We start from the raw sequence: 9,026 nt of genomic DNA on the forward strand, positions 1-9,026 counted from the left end.
ATCAGTATTTTTCTTTTTAAGGTCCAGGAGTTTTCCATAAATTTCGTTATAAGGCTCTTTATTGAGAACCCAGAAATAGACCCTGCTATCTATGGTCAACTGATATTCTAAAAGGAAATCTAAGCTATCAAATGGGAAAATGATAATCTCTTCAAGAAAGGGTGGTAACAAAACTGGACTTCCACCTGCAGAAAACTAAAACAGGATCCACATCTCACAACATATACAAAAATCAACTCAAGGTGGATAAAGCCCCAAACCATACAGTTCATAAGAGACAAACTAGGATCAAGCTTAGAAGTTTTAGTCCAAGGTATAAAGAGACTGTCAGAAATGCACACTCTAAAGAGGGTAACATTAATGAATGGGAACTTCTAAAGTTAAATCCATGTGTGCATAAAAATCTTTTTTTCCAACAGGATGAAAAAAAAAAACTCTACTGACTGGAAACAATCATTTGGTAATAACATCTCAGACAAACATCCATGTTCAACTTTTTGAGGAAATTCCAAACTGCCAGACCATTTCTTTAGGGATGTTTGTTCTCACAGACATGGAAGATAAAAATGGTGTCTTCCTCGAGAACAAATATAGCTGAGCCTATCCTTGAGTATAAAGCCATCGTGTTTCTTAAGATGAGAATCCTTCTCTTATTGTGCAAACATTGCATGTGTAGTTGTCACTTGAACCTCCTGTTGTAACCCAGGGGGAGCTCGGCATCAGAGACCTGGGATGTACAATGGCTGGCACTCTGTTTAATGGTTGTTCTGAGTAATAAAGCCTTTCTCAATGATTCATATGTTCTACGTTTTCTGCAGAATTCATGAAACTGGGGAAGGCTAAGTGTATATATTTCAAATAGAGATAAATATTGGACTCTTTACTGCTCTTAACATATTTACTTGTTAGCAACCAAAACATGTTACATTACAGAAAGAACAGCAACAACCTATGCTCCTATATTTCCATTCTAGGGCTTCAATTTTAACAAAGGTCTTCAAAACTGAAATGCTCTCAACACATCTATTTCTTGAAACTACTTCCTATATGGCTGTCTTTTTACATTGTATCTTTTATAACTTTAATACTTATTTCCATTGAATTTCAATTATTTCTAGAAGAAACTTAGATTTAAAAGGTAGAGAATATAAACTGTTCCATAAATCAAAATTGATTTTACTAGATTGGAGACGTTTTTGTTTGAATAATTTCACAAAATATAATATTTTTATTTTAATCAATTTTCTACTAGAATGTTATAAGTTAGAGGAAAAGTATTTTCATGTAATGAAATTAAAGAGCAATATTGTGTGAAATTATGAAAAACCACAAAGGAAACAAAACACAGGAAAATACTAAAGAAGTAATATGTCATTGCAGTAGAAGCTTAAGTGTACCTAGACTAACTATTCAAGAATAAAACCATCAATTCATTAAATATTCCTTACAAAATAATTTTGTACATTTTCCCCTATTTTCTTGAAATTTCTCAGTTTCAGATATTTGCAATAAATTCCTGAGCCATCATTCTTAGTGAAATATTGATTTCCAATATGAAGAAAAAATCCATAAATTAAAAGACCATAACATTCCACAGAGCTAGTTAGTGGCAGCAAAGAAATGTGGATATTCATTTTATTAATATAACAAAACAAGTACAAAAAAGGGATAAAAAAAATCCCTTACCCTAAACTCTCTTTCTAATGCTATTAATTTTGTAATTTTGTGCATTTTTACTTTATCTTTAACCAAACCTTAACTAATTCTTCACTGAATCCATTTTATGCTGAACCTTGTTTCTAGGTTCTAAAACCACCTTGTATTCTAAAATTCTTCTACACGTCATAATGAAATTGTATACTGACTTAGTGTAATTTTTTATTATTTTATAAATCTTCTACTTTGTTTATCAACCTGCTACTCCAATCCACAATCAACATCTGTCATAATAGCAGTTAATGAATCAATAGACAGATTGTCTTGGGAAAATCTTAAGGATCTCTCCAAAATGCTAAAGAGTAATGACATCAGTTGAAAGATCAAAGTACAACTTGATCCTAGCCATTAGACTTTTCATTTGGTTCTTTGCATCTTGAAGTTTGGTAATTAATATGGAACTAAAAAAGAGTGGACACTTTTGATTTGGAGAAACCTACTGAATATTCCATGGACTGTCAAAAGTCAAAGAAGTATGACTTGGAAAAAGTGGAACCAGGTGCTCCTTGGAGTCAAGAATGCTGAAAGTTTGAGTCACATACTTTGTGCATGTTGTCAGGTGGTCCCATAAGTTGGAAAAACACATCGTGCTAGGAAAGCAGGAGGGTCAAAGAAAGAAAGGAAGATCCTCAATGAGATGAACTGACACAGTGACTGTAACAATAGACTCAAGTATATATTGAGAGATAATGAAGATGACACAGGATAGGACAGATTTCAGATTGATTCTTCATAGGGTAAATGGAAGTTGTAGTTAATGCAACAGCACTTAATAACATCAACATTATCTTCATCATTTAAGAAGTAATCAAATGAATAGTGCAGGTATTCTAGAATTCAATTGATGCAATGTTCTTGCTTTCAATGCACAGGAAATATTAACAAAATAGATATTTTAAAATGCCTACGTTTCTCACAAATATGTACAGATGCTCTTACAGGTAGTAGCTGTCTGCTCTTTTGTAAAAAACAAAAAAACAAAACAAAACAAAACAAAAACCACACCAACAAACAAACAAAAACCCCCAAAAAACTAAAACTCAGAACTAAGAAACAAAAAAACCCAAATAAAAAAAGTTTTCTTGGAGTAATTGGCTGGAACCTGTCTGTGGCTCTCCTTTCCTGACTTCCAGTCATCTGATTCTTTACCTAAAATCTCCTTGTGGCAGAAACAAATATATAAATACCTGAAAATCTTCACAAAGTCTTGTTCACTGTGAATAAATTATAAGTTTAGCGTATGTGTGGCTTTATTTTTTTTCTTCAAAACATAAAGTTATTAAATATATGTACTAAACTTATTCTGGATGGTTCTTGATTTAAGGTGAATCCCTCATCTTCATTTTAGTGACTGGATGACATGGCAGGAGTCTGTAAGACGTAAGTCATTTTTCTGGTTGAGGGTCAGGTATGGCTGTTTTGTGACTTAAGTCTTATTTAGTGTCAACAAGACATCCTAAATGGTCCTTGATTTAAGATGACCCTATCCTATTTCAAAAGAAATCCACCCAGGCACTGCATTAAAAAAATACTGGTTGACCCTAAAAAAAATAATAAAAATCAAGAGATACCTTATGAACAGGATTGATGGCAATAAAGGGAAAGTTCAGACTGCACTGAAGTAATTGGCAAAAAATTAAAAATAAGGTTGCATGAATTGATGAGAAACCAATTGGCATATTTCAAATAATAAATGCAGTCTTGAATGTACTTATTGGTTTATGTAAAAAAATTTGGATGGGAGGTACTTAGAAACTGACTGGAAGAGATTTTTAAAAAGTGGAAACTCTAAAACAATATAAATATCACAGGCATGTAAAATATTGCTGAAGAGCATTTACAAACAAATAGAAAACTATATGGATTTCACGCTGAATATAGAAGCGGTCACAGCTCCATAAATATTATTACTGATATAAGATAGATCCTGGCTGAAAGCAGAGAATACCAGAAGAATGTCTATTTTTGTTTTGTTGACTATGCAAAAGCATTTGATTGTGTGACTCATGACAAACTATGGCTAATATTGAAAAGAACTGGAATGCAAGAACCTTTACTTATGATCATATGAAACCTATACCTAGACCAAGAATTTATTGTCTGAACAAAGCCAGGAACAATGCATGGAAATTAGGAAAGATGTTATTTCTTTATACATTTTCAATCTGTATGTTGAGCATATAATTTGAGAATCTGGACTCTATGAAAAAGAATGTGTGAACATCAGAATTGGAAAAAGAGCCATCAATAACTCATCTTATACTAATGGCATAATCTTGGTGGGAGGAGGTAAAGGAAATGAAAAAGATTTTGTAGGGATCTGGAAAAAACCAACCAGTAAGAGTGGGCATAGTACAGTGGAGATTAATGTTATAAAATATAATTAGTTGAACTAATTGTATGAAACACAAAGTGGGTGAAAAACTGTGTGAAACACAATATATATAAACATTGTAAGCAAACAAATAAGAAATAAAAAACTAAAAACAAACAAGCAAACAAAAAAACCTCAGCACAAACAGAGCTGCTACATGAGACCTAGCATGCTGGTGGGCTAGACCAGACAAGACCACAATATGAAGACTATCCCAGCTCACCACCACTTTGTTGTCCTGTGCCAGCAGCATCAATACCAAAGGTAAAGCCATTTCCTTCTTGAACACCACCTTAGTACCTCCAACCCATCTCAGAGACAAATACTTGAGCTGTGGACCCTTTGGACCCTACCTAGCTGTGGCAGTTGCATGACTGAAAAGAGTGCTAATTCACAGGACATCTCTCTATCTAACTGAAACAAGCCTCCCTTTAATCAAAGATCAGTTAGACATTCAGGCAGGATGAGTTTCACTTCTCTCCTCTGGAGCAGTGAGTTCCTGAGTCAAGGGCCTCAGACCAAAGGTCTGCTAAGGCCCCAAGCAAGAAAAAACTTTACCATAGCAATGACATGGAAAAAGCAGAATATTTCACACACTTCACAAAACCAAAACAAGATATCAATCCCAAATTGTAATAAAAATACAGAATCAATAAATTTCCTGAAGCCAGAAAGATGAAATTTCTGACACAGAATTCAAAAGAACATTGATTGAATATTTTCAATGGATGAAAGAAAATTCAAAGAATTACAGGATACAGCAAGGAAAGCCAAGAGGAACTTAAAAAACAACACAACACAGTGAAAATAAAACAAATGAGACATTAAAGGCTTTGTAAAATCAACAATCCAGAATATGAAGACTAATGTTTCAGATGTTTTCAAGGTTTTGGAAGGATATATGAGCGAAGTTGAGAAGATGGAAAACAGAACCAGTGAAATAGAAGATAGAATTCTGCAAGAATAAAAGGCAGAATCAAAAAGGAAGGCAAAAGACAAAAGCCTAAGACTAATGTGGGACACTATTAACAGGAATAACATGTGCATAATTGGAATCCCAGAACAGAAGAAGCAAGTAAAGGCACCGAAAATGTTGTCAAAGAATTACTACAAAAAAGCTTTCTTGGTGCCACTGCTGTAGAATGAGGCTGACATCGGGATGGGGGTAAGACTGAGAAAAACTGGATGAAATATGTTTACGGCATTGAAGTCTTTGGGGGAGAGAATATTTTATATTTTAGGGCATTATGTTTATCGTAAGAGTACAGAATGAGGGTTGCAGAGTGGATTATATTTGGGGTTGGGGGATGTGTGTGGGGGTTGCGTACCAAAGAGGGAGTTTTTCTTTTGCTTTTGAAGGAGAGGAGCAAACGGGGGGGGGCGGGGAGAGGGGTGCAACAATGAATGAATGGAATTCCAAAATCTCTGTAGATGTTCATTGAAATGAAAAATAAAGAAATTAAGAAAAAAAGCTTTCTACACATAATGAAATATTAAGGAATATGCATACAAGAAGCTCAGCAAACTCTATAAAGAATAGACCAAAAAAGAAAAACACCAAAGCATATCATAATGAAATTTACCAGAATAAGGAGAGAATTCTGAAAGCATCTAGGGAGTAATGAAAAATAACCTATAAAGAAGAGCAAGTAAGATTAAATGATGACTTCTTAGCAGAAACTATGTAAGCAAGAAGACAGAGAATGACATATATTAAACACTCAAAGAATATAAGTGTCTACCAAGAATACTGTACCCAGCAACATTGTCCATCAGATATGACAGAGAAATCAGGATATTCTCAGAAAAGGAGAATCTAAGGAAGTTTGTGAAAACAAGATCAACATTTCAGGAAATGGAAGCAGGAGTGACGTCCACTTCCTAAACAACATATCTTTGGAAACTCTATGAACTTTGATAAATGTTGATAGTTAGAGAAAAGCTTCAGGGTTTTTGTTCATAGTGTTGGCAGAAGTCATGTTCCACTCAAAGGCAATTAACAATTGCAGGAAATACTGAAGGAAGTTCTTCCTACAGAGACACTTTAGAATGCAGGATGGGTCAAAGAAACAGCAATAACACTAAAAAATAACTAAATAAAATAGTAAAAATAAAACTTGGCCTCTCAATAATTACACTAATTGTGAATGGTTTAAATGCATAGGTGAAAAGAGTAGCATATTGGATTAAAAAAAATTAAATAAACAAACCAACCCTCCCCCCACACAAAAAAACCCTTTCAATATTCTGTGTACAAGAGATGCTCAAGAAAAGTGAAGTTAAAGGAAGAGTAAAAATAAAAGGGTGTAAAAAAGTATACCAAGCAAATGACAACCAGAAAAAAAAGCAGAAATAGTGATATTAATTTCTGATAAAATAGATTTCAGCATAAAAAGAAACAAACTCAAAAAGGGCAAGGAAGATCACTACATATTGCTTAAAGGGTCAATAGAACAAGAGGACATAACTATAATTAATATCTATGCACCAAAATATATAAAGCACATGTTAACAGAACTGAAAAGAGAAATATATAACACTAAAATAATGTAGGAGATTTCAATATATCACTCTCAAGGAAAGACAGAAATAACAGAAAGAAACAATAAAGATGCTGAGGAAATAAACAATAAAATAAGCCATCTTTGAATCATAAAAATATGCAAGCTTATACACCCCCCGAAAAACACAATATATCTTCTTCTCCAATGTTCATGGAACATTCTCCAGAATAGATGGTGTTTTAGGTTACAAAGTAAGCATCAGTAAATTAAAAAAAAAATAGAAATAATACAAAGCATCTTCTCAGACTACAATGATGCAAAATAAGAAATTAATAACAAGAGTAAAGGGAGGAAAAATCCCACAAAACAACCATACATTTGGAACCTGAACAACACCCTGCTTGTACCTAAGTGGGTAACTGAAGAAATTTTAAAAAATGAAATAAAAATGTTTCTTGTAACAAATGACAATGATAAAACAACTTACCAAAACGTATGTATGGAAAACAGCCAAAGAAGTACTAAGAAGTCAATTTATAGCAATAAGAAAACATGTTAAAAAAATTAACCTAACAACCCCAAAACCAGGAAAAAGAACAGCAAAAAAGCCTGATACCCTTCAAAAATTTTTGAATTATGAAAATAAGGGCAGAAATAAATGAAATAGAAAACAGAAAAACAATTGAAGCCATCAACAAGACCAAAAGTTGGTTCTTTGAAAAGTTCAATAAAATTGAGAAACCACTAGGTAAACTAACAAAAGAAAAGAAAGAAAAGGCCTAAATAATCCAATTAAGAGATGAAAGGGACAAAGTCACAGCAGTATCAACTAAAATAAAAATGTTAACATTGAAATATTATTAAAAACAAAACCCACCAAAACAAATAGGAAAATGTAGAGGAACTGGACAAATACTTAGAAACTCACTACTTACTTAAACTGACAAAAACTTAAGTAAAACACCTGCAAAGAATCATTACAAAAGAAGACGTTGTACAGGTAACAAAACAGCTTTCAACAACAACTAAAAAGCCCTGAACTAGATGGTTTTACTAATTAATTTAATCAAACATTCAGAGAAGAACTGTCAACAATTCTCCTGAAAGAATTTCAGAAAATATGAAAAAGATGGAATTCTCTTAAATTCATTCTATGAAGCAAACATATCCTTAATACCAGAGTCAGGTAAAGGCACCACAAAAACAGAAAACTATAGGTGGCTATCTCTCATGAACATACTTGCAAAAATCCTCAATAAAATACAGGCCAGTAGAACCCAACAGTAAAACAAAACAAAACAAAACAAAAACAAAAACCCACACACAAAAAAACACCCAAAACCAACACCATGACCAATGACTAAATTGAAATTTATAACAGGTATGCAAGGATGGTTCAATATAAGAAAAACAGTGACAAAGAGAATACAGAAATGTAACTAAAAAAAAAAACACCCTGCACAATAGCTAATGAAAAGAGTAAATACTTGGAAATAATTCAAACTAGAACCATAAAAAAACTATTCAAAGAAAATTACATAACCTTACTACAAGAACCAAAAAGACCTGGAGAAAAGAAGGTTAGGAAGACTCAATATTGTGAAAATGGCAATACTATCAAAAGCAATCTATAAATTTAATGTGATCACATACAAATACCAATTCCATTCTTCAACAATATGTAAAAGGCAATTTCCAATTTCATCTGGAATGGAAAAAGACTTCAAATAAGTAAAGCAATCTGAAAAAGAGAAATAAGGTAGGAGGCATTTCAATACCAGATATCAAGACCTACTCCACAGATGTGGTGGTCAAGATAGTATGGTTCTGGTACAATGGCAGACACTTAGATCAGGATAACAGAATTGAGAACCCCAAAATCAGCTCATCTACATATGATCAACTGATTTTTGACAAGGAGACCAAATCGGTTAAGTGGGTAATGAAATTTTCTTTGTCAAATGGTACTGGCAAAATTGGAAAACCATCTGTAGAAAACTCAAAAAAGACCCACACTTCACATTATACACAAAAACCAACTCAAAGTGGATCAAGGAAGTAGTAATAAAATCAAAGACTATAAACTTCATCAGAGAAAAGTTTGGAGAAACTACAGAAGCCCTAATCTACAATATGAATGATCTTCCAGGCATATTAAAAACCTACAACCAGGAAATAAAAAAATAGACAAATGGGACCTTCTGAGAATCGGATTCCTATGCACATCCAAAAACTTCTCCAGTAGGGTAAAAGGAAAACCACAGATGGGGTAAAAATATTTGGTGATGACATATTTATTAAGGGACACATATCTAAATTTTGCAAAATACTCCATCACCGCCAGCATTTGTTGCTTGCTGTTCTGTTAAATTTTGCTATTTTGACTGGGGTGAGATGATATCTCATAGTTGTTTTAATTTGCATCTCTCTTA

This window comes from Elephantulus edwardii, unplaced genomic scaffold (assembly GCF_000299155.1).
Source record: "Elephantulus edwardii isolate Elephantulus edwardi_28Jun2011 unplaced genomic scaffold, EleEdw1.0 scaffold00539, whole genome shotgun sequence".
Taxonomy (NCBI): Eukaryota; Metazoa; Chordata; class Mammalia; order Macroscelidea; family Macroscelididae; genus Elephantulus; species Elephantulus edwardii.